We start from the raw sequence: 26,919 nt of genomic DNA, 5'->3' as shown, positions 1-26,919 counted from the left end.
GTGCTATAATTGCTGCACAACGTTTTCTCCTTATCTTTTAGTAACCAAATCAAATTTTATCTCCTCTGTGAAGTTTTCTATGATGCATTTTATTCCTATCATCCTGCTTGCATGAACAAAACCAAATATATTTGAGAATCAGTGACTAGGAATGCTTTTCTTCAAAGTCCAGAGGGATAGAAAACTGGTTAGATGAGTTCAAAGAGACATTTTAAGGTGAATCAGTAGAACATTAGGAGAGTTTTTGTTAAACAGCCTTGACCATATTACTGCACAGTAGCTTTGGATCTACTGTGGATCCAGCTAACTGAATAAAAATTTAATAACTTTTATAGATATTGGGCTATTCATGTATTCTATTTCTTCTTCACTGAGCTTTGGTGGTTTGGGTCTCTTTAAGGAGTTTGTCAATTTCAGATAAATTGTTCATAATATACCTTTGATCTTTAAATGCTGGTGCTGATGGAAACCAAATTGAGGATAGACTCATTGAATGTATAAAAAACATAATCTAATTCGTTGGATCTGTTGGATCTGAAAGGGTTCCCTTTTTCATTTGTAATATTGGTTATGTGTTTTCTCCCTTTTTTTTTTTCCTGCTTAGTCTGGATAAAGTTTTATCAGTATTATTAATCTTTCATAAGAAACAGTTTTTAATTTCACTGACTGTTCTCTATTGTTTTTCTGTTTACTCTTTCAGTATTTCTGCTCTTCATTATTTGCTTCTGTTTCTCTTGAGCTAAATTTGCTCTTCTTTTTCAGGTTTTTTAAGATCATTGATTTGAGACCTTTCTTCTTGTCTAATATAAGCGTTTAATGTTATAAATTTGTCTCTAAGCATTGCTTTGGCTTCATCCAACAAGTTTTTATGTTGTACGTTCACTTTCACTCAGTTCAAAATATTTTCCAAATTTTCTGGTGATTTCTTCTATCACCCATAGATTATTTAGAATGTGTTGTTTAAATTCCAAATATGTGGGGATTTTCCAAATAATTTTTTACTGATTTGTTGTTCAATTCCCACTCTCCATCTGGTCCTAAGTTTGAAGTTGTGACTTTGATCTCTCTGTCTGGGTACCTACTAGGATTTGATCCCTGAAATGTACCCTCCAGCTTCATACCCTATGCTCTTGCCCTTTGGTAGTCCTCATGGGACTCATCTGGATGTGTCTGACTCTCTATCTTCTACCTGATGTGACAGACCAATCACAAACAACAGTAAACTGATAGGAAATCAAATACAGATCAATTAAAAATCTACCAAAGTGCATCAAAGGTTTGACAGAATTTAGATTAGTAATACACAGAAAGTGAACTCCAGAAATAGTAACTGAGGAATAGGGCACTGAATATGTATAATGGGGTTTCGTTCAAACTTGGGAATTAACAGGATTGATAAGATAAAGGTATAGAGGATTTTCAATTGTAGTAAGACCCATTTTTAAATAACCCCACAATTCTTTCCAGATTATCTTCCCATTTATTTCCTTTGGCTTCTCAGTGCAGATATCAAATGATTATGTGAATTAAATATTCTATTTGATACCACAGTCACAACAGAGAATATTTTCAGGTTCAGCAAAGGTATAACCCCTATTCTTCATCAATGACTATTATTATACCTGTCACTGGCAATTCCTCTAATATTGGTTACAATATAGACCAACCTATTTCCCAACTTCTCAAAACTTAAATTCATGTCATTAATGTTTCAGATGTGAGAATTATAATGAGAGTTTTTTTTTTAATTAAAAGGGTTCCTATTTTTTAAAATATTTTATTTATTTATTTGACAGAGAGAGAGAGAGAAAACAGCAGGGGGAGCGGCAGAGGAAGAGGGAGAAGCAGGCCCCCTGCTGAGCAAGGAGCCCAACATGGTGCTCCATCCCAGGATTCCGGGATCATGACCTGAGCCGAAGGCAGACGCTTAACCGACCGAGCCACCCAGGAGCCCAAAAGGGTCCTTATTTTTTAACGTATATACTGAAATATGTGTAGATAAAATATTTTTATATAAATCTAAATGTAATTACTTCTTTATTGAAAAAGAATATACTAGAAAAAAATCTCAAATGAAGAGTACGTGAAGAAAAACAGCTGAAATATATAGGATCTAATGTCTATATCCCCTGCATATAAAGTCTTTAGACAGACATCTCACATAATGAGGCACAAACAAACTTCTTCTTAATTTGAAGAAAGTCATGACTGATATTCATGGAAGCCAGGCCCTATAAAATATATCCTCTTTATGGCATGGAGCAAATTACCAACAATCAAGGGAGATGCTTAAAGAGGCAATTAAAACATGAAGATGTTACTTAATCTGATTATGGACAAAGCTGGGACTTACCTTAGGTTGGCCCCTTCTGTGCTTCCTAACTCATAATTCCCCTTCCAAGATAGCCTGAAAGAAGAGAAAGTAGAATAGCTCTGACTAATAAATCAGGTTATATCTATATGTACAAACAAAAAGGGTAGCTTCTGAGCTGAATTTTATCTCTCTCTATTCAGAAAGAACAGGATCCTTACTCATTTTTGAAAGTAATATTTATTTTTAATACTATGTATTTATTAATATAGATATAGTACTAACTGCATTTATAGGGTTTAAATTAGCATAGTTCCATGTCTGCAAAATTTGATGAAAAGTACTATAAAGATGCCAGGTATTTTCATCAATACTTTTATGGTAATTGATTTTTTAAATCAGCAAATTAATTGTGATAATGCTGAAGGCGACCAATTTTCCTATTGTTTTAAGTTATTTGTCATTTTGGGAAATGAAAAATAATTTTCTTGTAAAAAATTAAAGCATACAACTTTTCTTTTTTGGACTAATGTTGTGATATTGTCTGGTATCACTAATTGAAAAAGGATTGATTAAATTTGCTAAAAGTCTTTAGGTATCAGATTTTAAGAATGTTTTATAATCATAAATATATCCTACACATAAAATCAGATTCCAATCTATAATCAACAGGACTTAGGAAACTTGGCTGAATCCAAAAAAAGAAAAGGCAAGCAGAAGGGAAAAAAGAAAACAAATGGAAGGCTAGAGGGGGAGGTTTTAACTCCTAGAAAAGATAAAAACCAGTCCAATAATCAAAACTTGTGATTATTTATTATAAACATAGCAGAGAGTTTGAATTAAAAAAAATCTTGCTTCACTGGCCATCTGTCCAAACTCTGGTATTACTGCTGCTCTTAGGAAAAAAAAAATACATCCTGGGTTGAACTCAGGAATACTGGATTTACTATTATTAACATTCTCACTGATGTGCCTTAGTCAACCTCTCTGCAGTCTAGAAAAATATGATAAATGAAATAGAATGTGAATTGATCAGAAGCTTTGATGTCATATTTATCATTTTTGGGTTTTTTTGTTGTTGTTTGGTTTGGTTTGGTCCCATTCTGCAATTCTTAATAGCCAGAATTTCATTTCAATCTCAACAGGAATTAAAGAATACTGAACACTATAATGTCCCAGCTTTTAATGTAGCTGAATATCACTTAGAACAATGGCTGGGGGAGAAAACAACAATAAAGTTTGTTTTGTTTGACAGTGACTGACAATGATATTATTGCCCACACACGTCTGTCTATAAATACTGTTGTACATTTTGCAGCTCTTTCTCCTCAAGTATAATCTAGGTATGGAATTAGTTGATCAACTCATTACCATGGATACTGAAGAATCTGACAAAGTGACCTAAATGTAGATTGTGGGTAAAACTGTATTGTTATCTATTGCTATAACTAATGCCAATGCTCTGCCCTCATTAGGAAGAGCAGCCCTGGGGAGGCAGTCCAGTGTCCCCAGAGACCCTCATCCCCATGGGTCCTACTCTCACTTTTTACTTGTCTTAGCTCCACAAGCTCCCCTGAGGTTCTGAACTCACAGGTCCCACGGTCTATTTGCACGGCAATCTAATGATACCACCACTGGTCCCCACTATTTGTCTCTGGGATACTTACATCTGACGTCTAGGGATTTACTAGTTTCTCTCTTTATCTGAAATAAGTTTGGAAAATGTTTTATTTTGTTTCATCTTAAAAAAATGCTTAACCCAGAAAATTAGGAGGAAAACAGTGAATTTGAAAACAAAACTTCAAATTTCTTGTTCCACCTTTAACTCACCATAAACCTTGAGTAAGTTACCTCACTTTCAGTTATTTATTCAACCAACATTGCTGAGGGACTACTATGTCAAACATGCTTAGAGAACAGGTATGCAAAGAAAAATAGGAAACAATTCTTGTTCTCCAAGAGCTCACAATGGAAAAGAGAAGATGGACATATATACCAATGTTCACAAAGCTAGGTGACACAAATCATGATAGAAGGAAATGAAGGAGTTCTTAGAGGGTCATCTCACCCATACTGGGAAGGTCAGGGTGGGCTTGTAGAGGAGAAGAGTCTCAGGTGAGGCCTGAAGGATGAGCAGGAGAAAACCAGTCCAAAAAGGAAGGAGGGGACAGGGGGAGTACAAAAGGAGGAAAAAGTGCAATGCTAATGGCCCTAAAAAGAAGAAAATAGGGGCACCTGGGTGGCTCAGTCGTTAAGCGTCTGCCTTCGGTTCAGGTCATGGTCCCAGGGTCCTGGGATCAAGCCCCATATCAGGCTCCCTACTCTGCACGAAGCCTGCTTCTCCCTCTCCCATTCCCCCTGCTTGTGTTCCCTCTCTTGCTGTCTCTCTCTCTGTCAAATAAATAAATAAAATCTTTAAAATAAAATAAAATAAAATAAAATAAAATAAAATAAAATAAAAAGAAGAAAATATTATCCTGGCATGCTCTTTGACCCACCATGAAAGACTGTCATGATAATATGTCATTAATTAGCTTTTAAAGCCAACCTGTAGATAAAAGTATTGTCAATGGTTTCAGCATAGAATAGTTAATAACGTTAAATGTCAGCATTATTTAAACATATAAAAGAAACTTATCTAGCCTATGACCTAGTAATTCTACTCCTAGGTACTTATCCAAGACGAATGAAAACCTATGTCCAACAGAAAATTAGCAACTTTATTCGTATTAGCTCAAACTGGAAACAACTCAAATGCGTATTAACAGTGAAATGGACAAACAAATCATTTATATTTACACAATGCAATACTACTCAGTGATAAAAAGAAATAAACTATTAATACAGGCAACAGCATGGATGAATCTCAGATGCTATGCTGAGAGAAAAAGTCAGACACACACACAAAAGACAATACTGTGATTATATTTATGTGAAATTCTAGAAGAAAATCTACTCTCTGGTGAAAAAGAATGGATGTTTTTGCCTCTTGAAGGGGCAAGTGACTGACTAGGAAGGAGCACAGGAAATTTCTGGAGTATTGAAAATAATAGAGATGTGGGTTACACAGGTGTATAGGTGTATACACTGATTAAAACTCATTGAATTGCAGTTTCCCTTTCTGTGAGGGGGTGGCAACAGAATGAGTGTGCTAACCTCATCCCACAAATGTGACCAATGCAGTCAAATCATCCTAAGTGACCCAGAAGTCGACCAGGAGACTGACAGAACAGACTCCATAACTGAAGGTTGGGAGGAGGTCACACTGAGGAAGGTGGGAATTGCAGAGATGTGGTTTGGGAGAGAGACAGATCGTGGCCCCTGTTACGGGGGGAAGGAGCCGAGGTCACAGAAGGGGGCAAGGGATGGGCTGGCACATGGGGGAGTACGTGGGGAAGACAGTTCTCCATAGCAATTTGTTTGGAAAGCAAGAGAGGCCGAATTTCATGACTTCTTGCAAGGAGCTAGCAGGGCTTAAAGCCTGGAGTTTTTAAAGGTCGGCAGGAGCCCTGAGGGCATCACACTGGTCTTGCAGAGAAGGCAGGGCAAACAGCCCATGGACATACATCCATACAGCACGAAAAAAGCAATCTAAAGAGTACGTAAGGCACACAGAGGGGAGGTTATTTTACTCATCTCAGAGCGTATCCAAGAGAGGCAACATTCACTGAGAGACTCCTCTGGAAACAAAGGAACTGGAGGGCGCCATTTCCCTGCCTGCCCCCAGCAGAAGCACAGGGCTACCTATGGCAACCGGCTCAGCGCTGACACTTGCTACTTAACTTGCTTACACCATCCCCCCAACTCCAGCAAAACTGCCCTTCCCAGTCACACTTGCCTCAGTCCAATCATGGTGAGTGCCCAGCCCCCAAAAGATGAGTCCAGACCCTTGGCAACACCGCATCTTCTGACCCACGAGTTTTGCAGGGCTTTGGTTCCAGCAGCAGCGACAATGGGTCTCATTTCACAAGCATTCCAGAGCACACCTAGTTAAATGTGCCACATTCAGGTCTTTGCAGATGACTGGCCTGAAGGACAAAGTGGCCAGGATGAAACAGCAGAGCACACGCAGCACACGTTGAAAACACTCCCTAAAGTGCTAGGCCCTGGGGAAGAGGGAACATGACAGGACCTCTTCTTCATAAGGCCATTACCCTTAAGAACAGGAGATGTAGTTGACTTTCCTAACACACAGAAACAGGCACCAGAACTCAGACAAAATGAGAAGACAGAGGAATTTGTTACAAATGAAAAAACAGGACAAGTCCACAGCCAGAGATCTAAGCAAAACAGTAACATGCTTGATGAAGTACTTAAAGCAATGATCATAAGGATACTCACTGGACTTGAGAAAAGAGTGGAGGACATCAGTGAGACCCTTACTACAGAGATAAAAAAGAATCAGAGATGAAGAGTGCAATACACGAGATTAGAAGCACATCTGATGCAATGAAGAGCAGGCTGGAAGAAGAAGAGGAATGATTTAATGACCTAGAAGACAGAGTAATGGGAAGTAATCAAGATGAATAAAAGAAAGAAAAAAGAATTATGCAAAATAAGAATAGACTTAAGGGAACTCGGTGACTCCATCAAATGTAATAATACTAATATTATAGGAGTCCCAGAAGAAGGAGAGAGAAAGGGGAGCAGATGAAGAAATAGCTGAAAACTTCCCAAATCAGGGAAGAGAAACAGATATCCAGATCCAGTAGGCACAGAGAACCCCCAACAAAATCAATAAAAGTAGATCCACACGAAGACATATTATAGTTAAAATGGCAAAATATAGTGACAAAGAAAAGCTTTTAAAAGCACCAAGACAGACGAAGACAGCTACAGATGAGGGAAACCCCATAAGGTTATCAGGGGTTTTTTTCCAGCAGAAACTTGGCAAGCCAGAAGGGAGTGGCATGATATATTCAAAGTGCTGAATGGGAAAAATCTGCAGCCAAGAATACTCTAACCAGCCAGACTATCATTCAGAATAGGAGAGATACAGAGTTTCCCAGACAAAACCTAAAGGAGTTCATGACCACTAAACCAGCCCTGCAAGAAATACTAAAGGGGATTCTGTGTGGAAAGAAAAGACCAAAAGTGACAGTATGAAGGCAGGAAACACAAAAGCAGTAAAAATGAGTGCTTTGGCAAAATATCACTCAAGGAACTCACAAAATAATAGGATGTAAAATATGAACCCATATACCTAATACGTGGGGAGAAGAATAAAGAATGAGTTTCAACTTAAGTGATTATCAACTTTTAGATATAGAGTGCTATATGCAAAAGATGTTATATACAAACCTAAAGGTGGTCACAAATCAAAACTACTAATAAATATGCCAAAAATAAAGAGAAAGGAATCCAAATATATCACTAAAGAAAAACAGCAAACCATGAAAGAAAGACAAGAAAATGTCAGAGAAAAACTTCAGAGACAACCACAAAACAGGTAATAAAATAGCAATAAATACATAGCTATCAATAATTACTTTGAGTGTAAATGGACTAAATGCTCCAATCAAAAGACACAGGGTGATAGAATGGATAAAAAAACAAGACTCATCTATATACTGCCTATAAGAGACTCATTTTAGACCAAAAGACACCTGCAGATTGAAAGCGAGAGGGGATAGAGAAACACTTGTCATACAGATGGATGTCAAAAGAAAGCCAGAGTAACAATACTTATATTGGGCAAAATAAGCTTTAAAACAAAGACTGTAACAAGAGACAAAGAAGGACACTATATAGTCATAAAAGGGAAAATCCAGCAAGACAGTATAACAATTGTAAATATTTATGAACCCAACATGGGAGCACCTAAATACATAAGACAGTAACAAACATAAAGGAACTAACTGATAATAATACAATAATAGTAGGGGACTTTAACACCCCATGTACATCAATGGAAACATCATCTAAACAGAAAATCAACAAGGAAACAGCGGCTTTGAATGACACACTGGACCTGATAGATTTAACAGATATATTTAGAACATTCCATCATAAAACAGTAGAATACACATTCTTTGCAAGCGCACCTGGGACATTCTCCAGAATAGATCACATTTTAGGCCTAAAACAAGCCTCAACAAATTCAAGAAGATCGAAGTTATACCATGCATCTTTTCTGACCAAAATGCTTTAAACTAGAAGTCAACCACAAGAAAGAATCCAGAAAGACCACAAATACATGGAGGTTAAATAACATGCTACTAAACAATGGATGGCTCAACCTGGAAATAAAGAAGAAATTTTAAAAATACATAGAAACAAATGAAAATGAAAACACAATGGTCCAAAACCTTTGGAATGCAGAAAAAGCAGTTCTACAAGGTAAGTTTATAGCAATACAGGCCTACCTCAAGAAGCAAGAAATATCTCAAACAAATAACCTAACCTTACATCTAAAGGAACTAGAACAAGAACAACAAATGAAGCCTAAAGTCAGCAATAGGAAGAAAATAAAGATTAGAGCAGAAATAAATGATATAGAAACTAAAAAACAACAGAACAGACCAATGAAACCAGGAACTGGTTCTCTGAAAAGATCAATAAAATTGATAAACCTCTAGCTAGAATTAACATATAAACAAAATCAGAAAGGAGAAATAATAACCAACACCAGAGAAATACAATTATAAGAGAATATTATGAAAAACTATATGCCAATAAATTGAACAACCTAGAAGAAATGGATAAATTCCTAGAAACATATAACCTACCAAGAGTAAAACAGTAAGAAATGGAAAATTTGAACAGACTGATTACCAGCCAATTTGATTCAGTAACCAAAAAAATCACAACAAACAAAAGCCCAGGACGAGATGGCTTCACAGGCAAATTCTACAAAACATTTAAAGAAGAGTTAATACTTATTCTTCTTGAACTATTCCAAAATATAGAAAAGAAAGGAAAACATCCAAATTCATTCTATGAGGCCAGGATTACCCTGATACCAAAACCAAAACCAGATAAAGATACCACACACACACACACACACACACACACACACACACACACACACACACACACACACTACAGCCAATATTTCTGATGAACACAGATGCAAAAATCCTCAACAATATACTAGCAAACCAAATCCAATAATACATTAAAAAAATCATTCACCAGGGGGTTGGGGGGATGGGTTAGCCTGGTGATGGGTATTAAAGAGGGCACATTCTGCGTGGAGCACTGGGTGTTATGCACAAACAATGAATCATGGAACACTACATCAAAAACTAATGATGTAATGTATGGTGATTAACATAACAATAAAAAAATTTTTTAAAAATCATTCACCACAATCAGGTGGGATTATCACTGGGTTGAAAGGGTGGTTTGATATTTGCAAATCAATGTGTTACATCACATTATAAGAAAAAGGATAAGAACCATATGATCATTTCAATAGACACAGAAAAAGCATTTGACAAAGTACAACATCCATTCATGATAAAAAACCCTCAACAAAGTAGGTTTAGAGGGACTATACCTCAACACAGTAAAGGCCATATATGAAAAAAATCACAGCTAACATTATCCTTAAAGGGGTAAAACTCAGAACTTTTCCCCTAAGTTCAAGAACAAGACAAGGATGTCCACTCTCAACCTTTTTATTCAACATAGTAATGGAAGTCCTAGCCACAACATTCAGACAACAATAAAAAAAAGTGAAAGGCATCCAAATCAGCAAGGAAGAAGTAAAACTTTTACTATTTGCAGATGACATGATACTCTATATAGAAAACCTGAAAAAACTCCACCAAAAAACCTACTAGAACTGATAAATGAATTCAGTGAGGGGATAGAGAAAGGATACAAAATCAATGTGCAGATATCTGTTGCATTTCTATACACTAATAATGAAGCAGCGGAAAGAGAAATTAAGAAAATGATCCCATTTACAACTGTACCAAAAATAATTAGATACCTAGGAATAAATCTAAACCAAAGAAGTGAAAGACCTATACTTTGAAAACTGTAAAACACTGATGAAAGAAACTGAAGATGACACAAAGAAATGGAAAGACATTCCATGCTCATGGATTGGAAGAACAATATTGTTAAAATGTCTATACAACCCAAAGCAATCTACACATTTAATGCAATCCCTATCAAAATACCAACAGCATTTTTCACAGAAGTAGAACAAACAATCTTAAAATTTATATGGAACCACAAAAGACTCTGAATAGCCAGGGAAACCTTGAAAAAGAAAAGCAAAGCTGTAGGTATCACAATTCTGGATGTCAAGTTATATTACCAAGCTGTAGTCATCAAAACAGTATTGGTACTGGTATGAAAATAAACACATAGATCAATAGAACAGAATAGAAAATCCAGAAATAGAAAATCTAGAAAACCCACAACTATATGGTCAATTAATCTTTGACAAAGCAGGAAAGAATATCCAATGGGAAAAAGACAGTCTCTTCAATAAATGGTGTTGGGAAAACTGGACAGCAACATCCAGAAGAAAGAAACTGGACATTTCTTACATCATACACAAAAATAAACTCAAAATGGATTAAAGAACTAAATGTGAGACCTGAAACCATCAAAATCCGAGAAGAGAGCACAGGCAGTAACTTCTCTGACATGGGCCACAGCAACTTTATTCTAGATAGGTCCCGAGGCAAGGAAAACAAAAGCAAAAATGAACTATTGGGACTACAACAAAATAAAAAGTTCTTGCATAGCAAATGGAATAATCAATAGAACTGAAAGGCAACTTATGGAATAGGAGAAGATATTTGCAAATGACATATCCAATAAAGGGTTAGTATTCAAAATATATAAAGAACTTATAAACTCAATACCAAAAAAAATTATAATCCAATTAAAAAATGGGCAGAAGACATCAACAAACAGTTCTCACACCCAGATGGCCAACAGACACATGAAAAGATGCTCATGATCACTTACCATCAGGGAAATATAAGTCAAAACTATAATGCCATATCACCTCACACCTGTCAGAATGGCTAAAATCTACAATACAAGAAACAAGAGGTGTTGGCAAGGATGTAGAGAGAAAGGAACCCTCTTGCACTGTTGGTGGGAAGGAAACTGGTGCAGCCACTGTGGAAAACAGTATGGAGTTTCCTCAAAAGTTAAAAATAGAACTACTCTAAGATCCAGCAATCACACTATTGGGTATTTACCCACAGGATACAAAAACACTAATTTAAAGGGATACATGTACCCTGACGTTTATAGCAACATTATTACAATAGCCAAGATATGGAAGCAGATTACGTGTCCCTCAACTGATGAATGGATGAAGAGCTGGTATATACATAAGATGGAATATTATTCAGCCATAAAGAATGAAATCTTTCCATTTGTAAGGATGTGGATGGAGTTAGAGAAATAAGTCAGTCAGAGAAAGACAAATACCATATGATTTAACTCACATGTGGAATTTAAGAAACAAAACAAAGGAGCATAGTGGAAAAAAAGAGAGAGAGACAAACCAAGAAACAGGTTCTTAATTACAGAGAACAAACTGATGATTACCTGAGGGGAGGTGGGTAGGGGGGTGGGTGGAATAGGTGATGCGGATTAAGGAATGCATTTGTCATGACGAGACAGATGATGTATGGAATTGCTGAATCATTATATTATACACATGAAACTAATATGACATGTTAAATAACTGGAATTAAAAACTTCTAAAAAAGAATGAAAAACAAACAAAAACTCCTTGAATTGCACACTCAAGATTTGTGAATTTCATTCTATATTTTTTATCTAAAAAAATGAAAACAAGCATAAACTCTAATTAGTAGGTTTGCTTTTTTTTCAGTAGTGTAAGTTAGCCATTCTGAGGCTACCTCCTACGTTCTAGGCTTAAGCAAAATTCTAGGGTTTTGAAAATAAAGGGAGCCAGGTCTCTCACTGTCCAGGATTGGGTAATAAATACAGAAAGAAAGAAAACTAAACCTGTGTTGTCCAGTATGGTAGGTATCAGCCGCATGTGCCTTTTGAACCCTTAAAATATGGGCTAGCCCGAATTAAGGATATGCTGTCAAGGTCAAATACACACTAGATTAGGAAGTCTTAGTACAAAAAATGTAAAATATCTTATTAATAACTTTTTATGTTGATTATATGTTGATATGGTAAAATTTGATATATTGGGTTAAATAGTACATTATTAAAATCAATTTCAATTGTTTCTTTTTACTTTTATAACATAGCAACTAGAAAGTTTATGGTTACATATGTGGCTCATATTTGTATCCACTGGACAGTACTGAAATACATTGTAGCCTGTGGTGCTGGACTGGAATTGGAGCTATCATATTCTAATATGTAAACTCAGAGTTCTATCTGTCTATTTTTTCTTCTTTAAAATGGCCTGGAAACAATGATATACCAGTAGCAATAAGCATACCTAGCACCTAAATCTTGGTACCATTCTCCATTAAAAGGAAATAGAGTTGCTTGGAGAAAGGGCTAATTTCAGGGCTGGGGCAGAGAAATTACAGTATGAGCCTGGAACATCACAAGATGTTACTTTCTTATTTCACAAGAAAGTAAAGGATTGCTATAAAAATGATGGGCTATATCAAAATGACACAAAAGAATCACTGGGGCTCCCAGTAGCCAAATCTAGGATAATCTAAACATTAATAAAAATGATGATAGCAATGGATTATAGCCTATTGAATAAGAATTCATGAGCCCATATCCATTATACATACATACATACATACATACATACTTCCTTATAGTAGAATGCCAACTAATAAATATAGAAAAATATGATGGAAGTAGAAAATTATCAATGGATAATAAAACCAGTGGGTAAAAGTTTGATGAGAAACAGCACTATTTACCTATTAATTATACAGGGGAAGATTTCTTTAGTTTAGAAGAATGATTTAATAACTTTGCAATTGAAAAAAATTATCACAATAAACTCAAAACTAATTATGTAATCTTGCTGCATTGGTGTTTTTAAACAGCCCTGAGAGGATTCAGCCTTCCCTTCCTACTCCCAATTTGATGAAGGAAAATTTACCTCCCCCTAAGTTTGGTTTTTGAATGACATTAGAATCATCTGAATTTTTTTTTTTAATGAAATCTTTGTAAGACATAGGGGCAGAAAGCCTTCACATCTGGAGGCACATGGCTCTAGTGGGTACAATTAAAAATCATTTACAAAACTAATTAGCAAATCTGGTCAGGAAGCAAATAAGAGAGTAATAAAGGAAGTGACAGTCATTTTTCATAGTTTTACTTGTTATTGTCACTTTATAATGATATCATTTTAAGTAGTGTCAAAAATCTTTTGTAAACCTTGCACTGATACTTCCTAAGACACTTCATGTAATTTTAAAAACCATAATATATCAGGAAAGTAAAAAATTTTATAATTGGGCAAAAATATGATATTACCTATAAAATTAGATATTCTATTCTTAAATAAACTCAACAGAAAAGTATAGTTTATTGCCCAGCTATACAACTTCCACATTAAAGAAGCAATACCATTACCCACACACATGTTGGTGTCAGAACAATTTAAATCAAGTGACAGAACAATTTAAATCAAGGAGTCAGTAACTGTATGATTTTTGAGCCCAAAAATTTAAAACCCAATTATATGCCAATTGCTGTATAATTGAAAAAAAGAGGATCAAGTGAATTTATTCATTGATTTTTCTGTCTGTTTAATTGTTTTAAGATAACCTCTTTTCAAAAGATTTGAGTTGCTTACAGAGGGCATACAGAATATGTTATTCAAAATGGAATATAAAAACTTTCCATGTTAGAGCCGTGGCAGGTTTGGATGTGAAGAGGAAGTTGCCTGCTTTCCAGAGTTTTCTGAAAAACCAAAAGAATGTTCATGGAATTGAAAACCAAAAATCTAGTAGTTGACTCCAAGGGAGCTTAAAAAGGACAAAACCTTCTTAATGAAAGGGTTAAGTGCTATCATAAAGATTGCAGGTCGGAATGCGAGAATAAAATTTGAATAAATAAGATGGAAAGAAAAACTGGCAGAGACTGGGAATCTTTGAACTTCAAGTTAACATTTGTCTTTAGGATCAAAAGAATCCCAAATCCTTCACTGTCCAAAACTTCTTGGCCTTCACTGAAACACTTCATAAGGACTGTGAAGTAATATATTTCACAGATTCCCTAGCTCTTAGAAGATCAAGAAACAAGTCATCCTGATCTTTTGGTAAACATAGATCATCTGCCATAAAAACATAATCATCAGATTTATTTATCAAAGCTTTCAGAGTTGCAAATAATTTACTGTGTTCTTTACAGTGTATTTGCATGTACTGAAGAGGAGATACTACAGTGCTTGTGTGTGGGTGGGGGGTGAATGTTTGAAAAGACCAGTCCTGCTCCTTAAGTTTCTTTTTTCCTTTCTGAAGGTGTCCATTTGCCAATGGAACAACTAATGGACATAGGTATATAGAAAATGTGTGTGGAAAATAGCAAGATTGGCTATAGAAAGAATAGCATGAAAACCTTTTCAGTAAAATCAACTGAAGGTATCTACAGCAACTATTTAAAAAACTATGATTATCTTTTCTTTTAATTTTAACACAGTTTAAAACATTATAAAAGAAAAAGAAAATTCAGACCAAGTTGGAGAAGGAAATAATGTAAACATGCCAACTGTGAACATTGTCAGAGTTGCCACGATCATTTCAAATCTGTGTTGAGCATCCTGGCAGCCAGAACAATGAGCACACAAAATTATAAAGCTTTGTTATTGGAATAAGGAAATATCCTAGTTTCTCAGAAAAGGAAAGGCTTTCCTTGATTTAAAATTAGAAAAATATTTCTCATGTGAAGAAATAATACATACTATAGTATAGTATAGACTATCTTCAATTGGATTTCTATTGCTACTATCAAATGATTGTCTATGGCATTTGACACTAAAGTATTGCTCAGTGAAGGCAGTCCTAGGAGGGTTAAGGAAAGTTCACTAAGCATCCAGCCTTCCTGTGCTCTAGGAATAACACATTACGCTCTCTAATGTACATCTAAGTGAATATGTTTTACCACTTGATTATATCATGTCATATAAACATAGTCAATGGAATGAAAATTCATTGATTAGTTTGTTGCATGAACATAGACACAAAGGCTCTGAAAGTTGGGGAGATTTTAAAGATCTCTTAGTCCAATAATAAATTAGAGCAGCTAATGTCATAAAAGTCATCTCTGATAATCAGTATAAGAACTTGGCTGGCACACCATAATGGATAGTGGGATCATTCTCTCACAAGTCCCTCTGCTCCACTGTTGGAGACAGCTCTTTTTTATATAATGCCGAAAACTCCTGGACTGTAATTTCTACCATCTTTTAAAGTCTGTTCTCCAGATCAACAGAACAACCCTTCAAACACCAGAAGACACTTTTGATTTGCCACTTCTGCCTCAACTTCCCTAAGCTAAACTTCTTTAATTTGTCCATTTGAAATGATAAATACTACTTAAAAGTCACGTAACACTTTAAACTTTTTTCAGCACTTTGTATACATAATCTCATTTGGCCTTTATAATACATCTGACTGCTGTACAACAGGTATTTCACATATGAGAAGATCAGCTTGCACAAAGATTGTATCACTGGTTTATGCCAGAATATAGACTAGAAGCTTGATCTCTTCACTTTCTATCTTTTAATTTAAATGGGCATTTACATAGACTGAACACTCACTAACCACAGTAAATATTTAAGACAAAAAAATTTTGAAGGCATTTTACTAAGAAAATAATTAGGAAGATACATTTATGGTAATTAATACTTAAAAAGTTACAAAATTTTTCCAAGTGGCAAGAATTTTATATGGGTGTTTAGAATTTCAAGAAGACATATTAAGCATTTCTCTTGTTTCCAGCTAAAAATTTTGACCAACTATAGGTCTGAGTTCAGGTTCAATTTTCTGATCATTTCAACTGTGAGAAAATATACCAATATAAACCCCCTGGTTTGCCAAAAAAAAGTAGAATTCTTAGAGTAATTTTAAAAATGTGTGAAGGTTCAGATACTGTTTTCCTGCTGGTTTTCCAATATTCATCTTCGTCCACTCATATTTGTTGAGTTCCTGGGCATCTGCTGGTTCCTCCTCTGGGATCTCAGCAAGGAATGTAAGAATTCAAACATTTTTCCTTAAACAGCAACAATAAAAACTCACTGCATACATAAAACTTCACTGTTGGGATAAAATCCTTGAGGCCTCCGAACTGAATAGAAGGTCTCAGAACTGAATTTAAATACACGGAAGCAGCAGTTGTTAATGTATATAATTAAAGTATCAGCTTTAAAATCTGCCTCCAGGGTGCCTGGGTGGCTCAGATGGTTAAGCGTCTGCCTTCGGCTCAGGTCATGATCCTGGGGTCCTGGGATTGAGTCCCGCATCAGGCTCCCTGCTCCTTGGGAGCCTGCTTCTCCCTCTGCTTCTCTCTCTTTCTCTCTCCCTCTCTCTCTTTCTCCCTCTGTCTCTCATGAATAAATAAAATCTTTAAAAATAAAATAAAATAAAATGTGCTTCCAATGGCCTTTCAACAAAGTCGATTTAAAGAACTTTCACCATGCCGAGGGGGTGCTCTACTGAGCCCAAGTACATTGACAAATGGAGGGCTCTCCATGAGGGACACCCTGGCCGTTATCCACTGTAGATGGAAGTGTGTACTGATGACAGAACTGGGAGTGCAATCTAACATTGTTGTGATGGGGCAGGAGCAGAACCAGGGAGGCTCTCCACCTCTGTGGGAACTGGAGCACCAGCCTTTGAGGACGTGATGAGCTGGGACTCGGTGGCAGGCTGGACTACTGGAAATATCAGACTGACTGCATGGTCGGTTTGAGTAGAATGAGCCCGCTTTTTAGTTTCTTATTTCCTTTCTGAATGTCAAGTTGAGCCATTTACCCAAGGAACAAACTAACGGACATAGGTATATAGAAAACGAAAACCAGTAATTATGCCCTCTGGCTAAAAAATGGTCACAGTTAAAGAAGAACAGACTGGGAAGCCATGATCAAAACTGAGATCAACCAGCCTCTCCTTGAGGTATCCATCCAGCCACCAGCCAGGCCCAATTCCAATTGTTTAGTCTTGCAGGCAATGACCAGTTGTTGAGCACCAGTGATTCAAGCTACCACGTTACTGGTGGCTCCTTCATCTTGCAGCTTGCTAGGATTCTTAGTAAAGAATAGCATTCCCTACTCCCCAGTCTCTGGTGTGTTTTCTTTCCAGAAGCAACAGAATCATTGGGAGGAAGCAGGCTTTAGAGTAAAACAGTCTATTTTTAACCTAGGTTCTCCCACCCTTAAGGATGAGGTTATGCCTGGCTTCTGATGTTTTCTTGTATTTGGAGAGACCTCAGCTGATAGAACACTCCTGGCCTCTTCACTCCTTTACCACTCTGCCTCAGGGAATGAGGAGCAAATTATTTGATTGGTAGATTTCAGAAGAGTAGGTAGGGTTTGCAGAGCTCAACCGCTGGCATGCTCTCCTTCCTTGCACATATTCATGTCTTTTCTTCTGCGCTGGAAGTTTTAAAAGGGGCAGGCCCCACAGGAGGAAATGTGTCCACCTGGCCTGGACTAATGGATAAGATCTGGCCTATTTCTGAGATGCAGTATCAGGAATCCCACCGTTGCTGCACTGCTAAGCCACACTATCCCTTCCAGCCTTAATCAGTAGTAAGCATGGTATTCTGATCTCCATCTGTCCTATTCCCTGTCTATCTTGTAAGTGGCTTACAACTCAGAACCACTTTTTAACTGTGTTGACCTTGAAAAGTTATTTAACTATAGTTGTCATTAACCACTCATGTTTGTCAAGTTTTTGAGCATCTTCTGGTTCTTCTTTTGGATGTTATCATTATTTTATTAACCTGGCAGGACTGTGACTGTAAAGTGCCTAGCACAGGGCTTTGCATTCAATTAAAGTTTGCCTTCCCTTGCTATTATTTTGATTTTAACTTAGTCATCCCCACATTTTTTAAATTCCATCTTCCTTTTAACTTTCTCCAATAGATTATCTTCTATCCCTCCTATCTTCAACACTTTCTTATTAAATCTTTCTGTTGCCCTACATCAACCTAAATTTTGTTCTTAAAATATAATCCCAGGACCAGAAGCATCAGCATCTTCTGGAAATTTGTTGGAAACGGAAACTCTCAGGCCCCATCTCAGACATACTGAATCAGAAACTCTGGGGGTGGAGCCCAGCAATTTGTGCTTTAGCAAGCTGTCCAGGTGATTCTGAGGCACATTCAAGTTTAAGAACCAGATGCCTACATCATTCCATTTCTGTTCAGTTCTATGACTTGTCTCTGCCTAGTTACTTTTCTTTTTGTGCTTTAGTCTCCTTTGTAATTACTAACCATTTTGTTTGGTTATCATTATCAATTGTTTCATACCTGAAAGCTCCCATCGCCATCCAAAAAGGGAAACAAAAGTTAACGATTTTCCCCTTAAGTGATTTAGGATCTACAAGTCTCATATTTTTTTCCACTCCTAATTATTATATCTGACTTATTGAAAAGCCAGTCAACTCAGTATGTTTTAATGTAGTTTACCAGGTGTTCATTTTCACAGCCATTGCATAACATAAACCCACTCACAAATCTGTAAATCTTTGCTCTGTGTTGTTTTTAATAGGTAAACAGAAAAATCTCGTATCACAGGAAACTACAGGTAGCACTGAAAAAAAATTGGTTTTCACAGTACTGGTTTCCCAACAACTTGAAAAGCATCAGGCAATTCAATTATCCTAAAATTGCCATCCAATTTGTTTCTCTGTGGGAGAGCTAGTATTCTTATTTCATGAAGACCAGGAAATTATCTGCTTTTTGGAATATGTGAGTCTTTTCCTTCCTATTTTTGCTGAATCTCTGAAAGAATATTTAGGGGCAGCAGGGATGGGGGAAGGGTTGGGACTAGGGGGAAAGGGAAGAGGTAAAATGGGAGCTGACAAAAAAGGTATTTTTCATTTCAAATAACCCCCAAATATCACAATTTGTTAAATATACTTTGAAATTATCCTTTGGCAAATTTAACCTAATGCTTAGGTCCTTCAAATAATTGATTGGTTCGGGTAATTATTAATTTCCCTCCCACCAGTCCTCAAATGCTTATGCAATTAGTTTTCAATCAACAAAATTTGTGGACACACATGATTTTATAATAAATTAGTATTAATGTGTAACATTTTGAGGAAATGTCATTCTCCTGCCATTCATTATGAGGCATTTTTGGGGAAGCAAGTCATTCACTTAAACTGTAATGAAAAGCATTTAGTATTTATTAGTGTGTAGGAGGCTTGTTCTCAAGGGAGTATTTCACAGCTATTATTCATTCAATCTTAGTTCCCTGGGAGGGATGAAAAGGGAGCCTTTGTGAGCCAAAGTCAATGAGTTGAGTCATTGTTCAGCTCCATTCCAAAGGACTACTCTGTTTCAGCCCCAGGTTCAAGTTAAGATTCTCTGGCTCAGGATTTTCTTTCTGATCTAGTCCCATTGGCAACAGCTCAGACATCACTTGTCTGTTCTCTGATCACCTTCCTGGGAGGGCCCTGAGATGCACCCATGGAACAAGAAAACTGCCTAAGGAACAAAGGCCTTCCTAGGTAAAACAGACATTCCTAAAGTTCCACCTTCAGATTTCTTCTGAGATCCCCATAGTACCCATGGCCAGATGTTCTTATTTTCAACACTCCAAGATCTTAAATTTGGTGGTAGTGATGATAGTGGTCCTCCTTTCTGATTTTCTCTTCATTGATTTCTCTCTTTTGTACTACCTTCTTCTTATAGAAAGGGCACTTTGGTCTTATTTGTCTCAAGTCTTTTTTCTATTCCAAGCCGATCAAGTTCCTTCTGGTTTCCTTTGCTTTACCAACCAGTCTGAACTGCAAGACAAATTATTTCAACACTGTCTTTTTTTTACACTCATTCCACCCTTTAACTCTTCTTGAGTCTTCCACATTAATACCAGTCCCTGGTCATCTCAACTTTCTTTTCCATCTCCATATCTAAGATGCCAAACTCTGGGGAAAGATTACAAAACCATATCAAGTAGTTTTTCTCAGCAGTCCTTTCAAACCCTCCAGTGGACTTTGTACAGCTTCATGCAAGACGTTATTGGTGTCTCCTCCTGAAATGCCTCATCACAATCCCATCTCCCTTATTCTATGAAGGTGACCTAACCACTTGTCATGACACCCGTTTCTGCCTCCCCTCTTCAAATTTTGTGCTTCCACTCTTTTCTTTCTTCTTTACTGCTTCAAAGGGAGTTTTGCCTTTTCTCTCTTCAACTCCGTCATCAGTCCCACCTCTCCCTGTTCCTCTTCCTGACATTGCCTTTGCTTAGCTGTCTCAGTCTCCTCTTTTCACCTTTCTCCTGGATGCTTCTGTTAGGCCTACAAACACTCTCAGTACTTTCCTATAATTAAAAATGAACAAGCAAGCAAACAAAAGTCAACTTCTCTTGGTTTTACAGTCCCTTCAGATTGTTATCTTCTTGGTTTCCTTTCTAGGGTAAATCTGTTTGCTCCTGGACCTCCTGAAAACTGGCAAAATGCCACACTGTTTCATAAAAGTTGTTCTGAGGCCACCAATGACTTCTAATCACCAAATCCAATGAACTGTTTTATTATTCAGTTTACCTTATTCATTCTGACATGTCTGTTCTTACCAACTCATCTTGAACTCACTCCATTGCTTGGCTTCCAGGAGACATACCATGCACTAACTGTGCCTTCCTTGCTTCTGTCAAGGATTCTGATTTCTTCCTCTCCCAACTTGTCAAAAGTGATCTTCCACGAGGTGCTTTCTCTAGACCTCTTTAATCTCTTCCTTGACTTCATCAACTCCCACATTTTAAACTGTTGCTTCTTGTGGATCATTCCAAAATCTAAATTTCAACTGCCACTGGACATTTCTACCTTGGATCTTTTAGAGAAAGGGTTGGAAACTTTCCATAAAGGATAGTAAATATGTCAGCCTCTGCAGGCCATATGGTCTCTGCTATGATTACTAAACTCTGCTGTTGCAGTGTGAAAGCAACTAGAACACATAAATGAATATGACTCTGTTTCAATAAAACTTTATTTATGGACACTGATATTTGAATTTCACATAATGTTAATGTTTTACAAAATACTAGTCTTTGGATTTCAAAAAATTAAAAGTGGCAAAGTCATTCTCTGCTCTTAAGAAGACAGGCAGCAGGCTGGATTTGGCCCACGGGCTGTACTTTGCTGACCTCTGTTTTAGATGCATTCCCATAGTCACACGTTCCTCAGCCTCCTTCCCATTGTGATAGTGTTTCCTCTTTAAGCATGTCTTTATTTTTACTTTAAAATAAAGAGTTTTATGTAGCATAACATCCTGCAGGTACAGACTTCCTTTACAGTGGGCTTGGGAAAAACAAGTATGGATACAGCATTCTTATTTCAGAAAAGGAAGCTGAGGCCTAGCTTGGATTGTCATAGAGTTAAGGAGCACTAAAGCCACCATTAGAACTCAGTTCTCCAGACTTCTTGGACCAAGCCTCTACATAAATTGTCACACAGCAGTCAATTGCCTATAATGTGTGGTTTATATCTTTCAATACAGAAAGAAGTAGAAAACTTGTCAAGGTTCTTTTCAGATCTATAATCTATACTATACTGCACCCTGCCCCTCCATAAGCATGTTCTTTTTTTTTTTTTGGTCAGTCTGATGGCTTATTATGATGCTTTTACCTAGATTAGTCAGGCAGCCAGGAACTGGTGGAAGAGGGGCAACAATGTTTACTAAAGCAAAGTTCCACAGATGTCAGTGTAAGGTTGAAGTAGAAAACTTCCTAAGTGTAATGAAGATCTAGATAACAACTACCATTATTTTGGTACCAACAGAGAGGATTAAAGCTCAGTATTGTATTTTTTAAAAAAATGCATTTGCTATTAGAAAGAGAGAATGGACAATGTTCCTATAGCTAATGCCTATTTTATCATCTTCCATGTATTTTCTCAGAACTCACTTGGGGTTCTAAGTACTACTAAGAATATTATAATATTCATTTAGTTTTTATGAGTTTTATGAGATCATAGATTCTTCTGTAATCTCTTTTCTACCTCTTCAATTTTAGGATTGAGAGAAATGAATTCACCCTTATGTCATTCAAATGCCACATGTTTGTTTTTTTAGCCATAGGCTAATTTTGCACTATTTATTTTAACTTTCATATTTTCTATTATTTTGTTAATATCTATTCTGATAGAAGAACTTTACAAAAAAAAGCCTAAATTATAAATATGATTTTGCTTTGTGAGGAAAACAGGGCAAACCAACAAATACACAAGCAAAAATACACAGCAAAGAAGCACCATTAAGTATAATACCAAATATGCATATAAAAACCAAACCATGAACAGGTGTAATAAGTGATTCTACCCTCAGTCCGATTCATACTTTTTTTTTTTTGGAAATTTGATGATATTAACCTTGCTTTATGCTTTTTTTCATTATGGTATTAATAGGGTGACCCCTGAAGATTCTTGTTTCTTAGGAGTACATATGATCATAAGCAGAATTTAGCCCTAATTAAAATGGGATTATCATAGCATATCAAAGAAATGTGCTTCTGAAATGGGTATTCTTTTACTTATTTTCCTTTAACAGATATAATGAAGGTCAGAACATATTACCCCTTTCAAATGACTAGTCTCTGGAAAATATATCTGCCTTTGGTAAACAGATTTTTATGTCTGAATGGGAGATTAAATTTAGCCTTATTAATTTCTTAATGTATAAATTCACTATCAGAATCAGAGGAAAACAACTGAAAATGTCGAGAGCTTTGTTTTCTGAAGAAAATGACTTCTTGCTTATATAGTTTGAATATTCTCTACATTGAGGTAAAATACTTTACAACGGACATCTTGTAAAATAATTTCTGTAGTAGTATTATAGAGTAGGCTAAAGCTACTGTAAGAAAGAAAACCCCCAAATTCAGTGGTTCAAAGAACAATGAACCAGTTAACAGTGCAAGATAAGCATTCCAGTTTGGTGGGCAACTCTGCTCCAGTCAGCCGTTGGACGCCCAGGCAGGGAGCAGCTCTGCCATCAGCTGTTGGCTTGCAGGGCTTCGGGTGTCGCCATTCCAGCTGGCTAAATAGGGGAAAGCCAGGGAGTCTCCGGCCAGGGATATCCTCTGAAGCAGATAAAGTAGAATTTCCTTACATCATTTGTACTCATATTCCACTGGCAAGTATCCAGTCACACAGTCACACGGCACTACAGGGGAGACTGGAAAATATGGTCTCTCCATGTACGTAGAAGAAGGGAAGAACAGAAGCGCACGCAACTGCAGTCTCCATATACTGATTATTAAAAATTATAAAACACCAATAACGTACACTGCAAGGTCTCCAGAATGTTATACAAACACAAAAGAATGTAACAAACACGTTATTTTTTTCTATTATGAGAATATTCAACAAGGTAAAAACCAAGGCAGGTCTCTGATTTTATGTTACCACATCAAAAAGATTTTTGTTATCAAACACACAGAGGAAATACCCAACTTAAAATAAATCTTGTTCTAAAAGCTGGGAATTCATTTTCTCATAGAAACAATGTTCTAAAAATGGCCAGGTTCCAAAGTTATTTCAAAAGGGCTCACTTACCTCCTGTGGTCTATCTGCAATGAAAAGTAGTGGAAGACAATACTGTCCCGTAGCTCTCAAAATGGAACTATTAGCTAGAAATAATTTTTAAAAATATTTTTAATAAGGAAATTAAGTAGAGAAGGATATGATAGAGAGTGGGAAATGGGAAATGAACACTTTCATGTAAAGCCAAAGGGAACTTTCAAAAGCATTCTGGCACTGGCTCTTTAGGTTGATTTTTCCTCCTTCAAGGTTTATCATAAGCAAAATGAATGGTGCTTATCAGCCATGCATTACAGCTAGATTTTTGGGAACAAAATGGAAGAGAGAAAATACTGAACACAGGTGTGGAGGAGAGGGTTCTATAAAATAATCAGGGAAGGGAGGAAAAGTCCCCCGTGCTCCTGTCTCTACATCAACAAGTATATATCAAGAAAGATAGGCAGAAGGAAAGACAAAGCTGAGGGAGGGAAGAGAAATGAAGACTGACATATGCAGGATCTCTCAGGGGCAAGGATGAGAACAACTGGGGATTGAGTTTTCTCTGGTCCAACCACTAGGAATTTACTTACTGCAAAGAAGGTCTCAGGTTCGGAGAAGCAGCGTACAAGCGACTACGCGTAAAGAATGTTCATAGGCTGAGAGGAATTTAGGGAGTAACTGACTTCTATTTCATTTTTCTTTAATTGGCACAAGGAAAGTTCGTGATTTAAAATTTCAAAAAAAGGAAAACCTATCAAAATACAAATCAGAAGAATCTTCATGGCAGAAAAGACACATCTAAACAGGGTCCCTACAAATATACCCAGTAAAGCCTCTTCCCGCCTTTCCAGTACACATTTGTTTTTTCTAGCTGTTCTATTCCAGTACAACTTAATAGTTCCCCCAGTGCTTATAACATGACTTCTGAAGATGCTTGATCTTAAGTAAAAAGGCAATTTCAGGCAGCCTGATCTGGGGGGTAAGTCCTGTATCTTAAATGCAGTGGACGGCTGTTCTCTGTGCGTCTGACTGCTCACAGCCCATTGATTGCAGAACTCACCAAGAGATACTGGTTTCTCTCACTTGACAACTGCACGTACTATAATCAGAAAGGCATGACTTTGGGCTCCTCTAAAAAGCCCAAGCCTCGAATTGCTTTTGAAGCAGTATTTGGTCTAACAGTAGCACCAGCAACAATGAACCATTGCCATGGGCATCAAGAGCCCAGCCTTTAAAGCCTGAACACGGAACAAAGATTTCTTTAACTTCTGAAAATGAAAGCACACTTTGAAAATAAACAGATTCTCAAATTGGCTGCAAACTATTTAATCCAATTTTTTTTTGTGGTTTCAGAGAATATTAATACAATCCTAAACATGTTGGCACAATTTTGCTCACAAATTTCTCTTATTCCAGCTTGCTGCTGTGTTAACTATTTTGCAGAGATGAAAGTTGATAAAACAAGGGATAGAAATGATGTGAGGTTTCAATACAAATGTTTGTTTGTATTCTGTCTGGAGTCTTAACTTTGAGCCTAATTAGCTGCATTATCTTGAGCAGGTCCCTAGACATCTCTGGATTTGATTCCTCAACTGGAAATTGAAGGGATTGGATGAGATGAGCTCTAAAATCCCTTCCAGCTTGACAGGCTATAATTCAAATTTTTTCAGCTTCAGTTGTGCCATGACAGGGAACTTTATTGGCAGTCTTGAATTACTTAAAGATGGAGCATACTGTTTCATGCCTATGCAATACTGCCCTGAACAGATATCTCACAGCTGTTCTGCTTCCTCCTGCTAGAGGCTGCTTAGATGGGGGTGAGACTGTGAAGTTCTGTGCCCAGCTTTAAAGAGTTTTTGAAAAGCTGCCATGTGACTCCTAAGAAGATTTTCCTATACAACCTGACTACCCAAAGCCAACTTTACAAAGCAACAAACAGGCATTCACAGTCAACACCAAGAAAAGCCTTCTCCTGCTCAGCCCCTGCCTTGCCACACAGAACTCTCATTCACAACAATATTGTCAAGTCTGGGCTCAGATTTTAAATAAAAGACTGATTTAAAAAAAGAAAAGCAATGATATTTCAGGGGCCTGGTTTTCCAGTATTTTCATGTGCAGTAATAAGTTCTGAGTGAGGATGTTTATCAGCAGGATGGACCAAAAACAAAACAAGTATAGGAAAAAACTTTTCTTTCTAATACCCACCTTGGGGCTAAGAACCGCAGCTGGTATTGGTCCTCATTTCTGAATCCTCACCAGGCCATCAAGTTCCCTCTTCCCCACTTCTCACTGAGAGACCAGGTTTCTGACCTCACACCTGAATCCTTGTCCCAACATAAGACCTCATATAAAAGGTAGTACCTCACTGAAAGATCAGGCCTCCAACCCAAAACTTCTGGTTTCAGTAGAAAGATCAAGGATAATAGCGAACTTGAACTGCAGTCTGTTCTAGGCCACACACAGTTAACCATTCAACCACTCTATTTGGTAAATACTCATTACAGTCATCCCTTTTTACACATGCAGAAACTGAGACCCAAACACATTAAATAAATTGCCCCAAATCAGCACCACCATACTGACGCTGATGTTAATCCACACACTTGTCAGTTTGCTTGCAGCCATCTATAGTGCTCTGTTCTCTCACCTTCAAGAGGGGTTAGGATAGCCAGGAGGAAGAAGGGTTAAAACTAACAGCAATTAAAGACTTCAATATACTTCGTTCTCAAATATTCTATCCTTTTTATAACTGTCCTCACTCAGGCTCTCTGAAGAAAGCTCTGAAAAGTGCATTAATTTATCTAACAAAAAGACTCACTCAGGTGCCTCTTATATATATAGTAACTACTAAACTGGCTGGTGTAGAGTAGGTTTGAAAGTAGAGAAAAGAACTCCAAGATGTGGTCCGTGCCCTAGGAGGATTATAACCCAGGACTGAAGCCTTTCAAACCTCTTCCAAACCTGTTACTTCCCAATGCA

At 36.9% G+C, this 26,919-nt stretch overlaps 1 protein-coding gene across 7 annotated transcripts in view; it reads right to left on the bottom strand.

The window, feature by feature from the left end:
* The window catches only part of LMNTD1 (lamin tail domain containing 1), a 496,795-nt gene that overhangs the window by 459,451 nt on the left and 10,425 nt on the right, over positions 1-26,919 (bottom strand). For 5 of the 7 annotated variants that reach the window (XM_027592017.2, XM_027592019.2, XM_027592014.2 and 2 more), the window contains exon 2: positions 2,354-2,407. The exons of the other annotated variants lie outside the window; for them this stretch is intronic. The gene's annotated coding sequence lies outside the window, so the exon portion shown is untranslated. The remainder of the gene's footprint in view (positions 1-2,353; positions 2,408-26,919) is intronic. 7 annotated transcript variants of the gene reach the window in all.

This window comes from Zalophus californianus, chromosome 9 (assembly GCF_009762305.2).
Source record: "Zalophus californianus isolate mZalCal1 chromosome 9, mZalCal1.pri.v2, whole genome shotgun sequence".
Lineage (NCBI taxonomy): Eukaryota > Metazoa > Chordata > Mammalia > Carnivora > Otariidae > Zalophus > Zalophus californianus.
The sequence above is the reverse complement of the archived record's forward strand: the minus strand, read 5'-3'. Positions and strand labels throughout refer to the sequence as shown.